Source organism: Babylonia areolata, chromosome 22 (assembly GCF_041734735.1).
Source record: "Babylonia areolata isolate BAREFJ2019XMU chromosome 22, ASM4173473v1, whole genome shotgun sequence".
NCBI lineage: Eukaryota > Metazoa > Mollusca > Gastropoda > Neogastropoda > Buccinidae > Babylonia > Babylonia areolata.
Window position 1 is genome coordinate 29,999,498 of NC_134897.1, and position 2,500 is coordinate 30,001,997.

At 47.6% G+C, this 2,500-nt stretch overlaps 1 protein-coding gene across 1 annotated transcript in view; it reads left to right on the forward strand.

The window, feature by feature from the left end:
* Nucleotides 1–2,500, forward strand: part of LOC143297096 (gonadotropin-releasing hormone receptor-like) — a 201,175-nt gene that overhangs the window by 74,068 nt on the left and 124,607 nt on the right. The gene's annotated exons all lie outside the window — the stretch shown is intronic.

The window sequence follows — 2,500 nt, forward strand, 5'->3', positions numbered from 1 at the left end:
ACTGAGTTCATCAGATATATTTGAAACCTCTGGTTGCACTTCACTAATGGCTCTGCTGCCAGTAGTTTAACCTCGTTCTGAGTAAATAAATTCCGAAAGTGGCCTGAGAGAGAGAGAGAGAGAGAGGCGGGAGGAGGGGGGAGGGGAGAAAGAGGGCGGGATTGGTGTACCTTGAAAAGTTTGTGAAGAAGAAGAAAAAAGATACTGGACAGGGGGAGGGAGAGAGAGGGAGGGGTTGGGGCCGAGAGGGAGGACAAGAAAGGTATCTGTAGTGTAGCCATTGGAGTATTGTCGACACCTTCGTTTGAGTCACTATGGAACTTGATGAAATGAAAGTAGAGGGAAAAGGAAAAGAAGAAAGACACGGCATTGAGAGAGAGAGAGAGAGAGGGGGGGGGAGGCGGGAGAGAGAGAGGAAAAGATATATATATATATATAGAGAGAGAGAGGGGGAAAGATAGAGCGAGGGAGAGAGGGGAGAGATAAGAAAGAGAGACAGACAGACAGATACGGAAGAGACAAATAGACAAGACAGACAGGCACTCGACAACTGCCCCTCACCACCAAGCTCCCCTACGCCTCCCCCCCAAAAAAAAATCAAAATAGAATCCCAGTCAATGCATTTTCCAATATCTTCATCCCCTACCCACCTCTACCACCACTACCACTATACCCCACCCCACCCCCTCCTCCCTCGATAGGACACAGGACTCAATAATCATAACACGTGACGAAAGTGATGAACCCCCGTAATGAGGATTTCAGCGCATCACCTGCAGGGAGGGGGCATTTCCGAAATGCACCGTTTGGCCGGAAGGCAGATAGCGGGTCGCCTGGGCAGAGAAACCGTGGTCTCTGACAAATTGCGCAGGAAAAAGCGAAAGGAAAGGGAAACGCATCGAACATCCGACCCTGAGGGGACCAGAACAGAAAGGGGAGAGGAGGGTGTTTAAATTTTTTTTTTTTTTTTGTTGGGGGAGGGAGTGGGGGGCGTGGGGGGACGAAGGGGGGAGGGTAGGGGGAGAAGAGGAGAAGGAGGAGGGGTGAGTGGGGTGTGAAGGTCGGTTTGTGTGACAACTGAAAGGGGGGGGGGGGGGTTAAAAATACACCCATAGATTGATACCCGCGGTAACGATGTCAATCTCTTTTACGGGTTTTTTTTCCTTTGCTTTCTCAGTCTTGGGCTGACGCCTCCAGACAAATAGGAAAACAAGCGAAGGAGTTTGTGAGTAAATATATATATATACCCTGGTAGACGGACAAGATAGCAAACTAAACTAGTGAAGGACGCAAGCGATCAAATAAACTAACAACCCTCCAGCAACCCAAGTTAACAACAACAACAAAACACACAAAAATAGAGACAGAACAGACTAAAGTGCCGGTAAGCACAAAGAAACGAACAGACACCAGGCGATGTGGTGGAGTGGTTGGTTACCATCTCGGGTTGAGGATGGCAGGTTCGAATATGAGAGAGAGCGGTCTTTCAGCCACTGACCGGCTCCTTTTCCAACCCAGTGGTGAGTGTGCTTTGGGCTCAGATGTGAAGGCAGGGACCGCGCACAGTCGCATTGGAATATATTATTTCAGTGTGTGTTTCATGGAGTTGCCGTTGTTCTGTGACCTGGAAGAGCCTCTTTTACATCCGAGTCGCTATGACCAGCACTTAGCTGATGAAGTTATTTACATACAATTTTCCATTCAATGGATAGATGACTGTCTGGTGGTGTAAATTTTGCTTATAGTTCTGCAACTTGGGCCTGTTGTAACAGGATGATCTGTAAGGGATCAAAGGGTCATTGTCGTGTGGATATTTGCTGCCTATGATGTGGAATTTTTTGGGATGCTCTCGTCAGTGGAAATTCTTTTCGCCTCTGCCCCGTCGTCTCTTTGCTAGTACTGTGTGGTGTTTGATTCATGCAAGGTATTCTATTTTAAACTCCCACTGTCCTCCATGGAACTCATGCGATTCCTGCTCTTCACAAGTAGAGCGAATGACAGCACCATGAACAGGTGGCTTCTTAAGGTGAGCGATGTGAGTATAGCAGTATACAGTACAGCCGCGCTCAACTTCTTTCTTTAACACCTTAGTGCCTGACATCAAAGCTGACGTCACTTCCCACAGTGCTGCTGGTGGTCGCCCATCTAAGAGGAAGGGTTGACCAGGGGATTGGGTCTGTGTGTTGGTTAGACATATCTTTATTATTATTATTATTCTTGTGTTTTTTTTAAGCATATGTGGTGTAGCACATATGGATCAGTCCGCACGCTTTGACCCCTTCCATCAAAACTGAAACTGTAAAAGGAAGAGACGGGACAGGTAAACAGTGTCAACACAGCAAACTGAATGCACTGCCGTAATAAAGCCACTGACATTCATGAGCTGATTCTTGGACACACACACACACACACACACACACACACACACGAACATACACACACACATACACACACACGCACGCACGCACGCACGCACACACACACATACACACACACACAC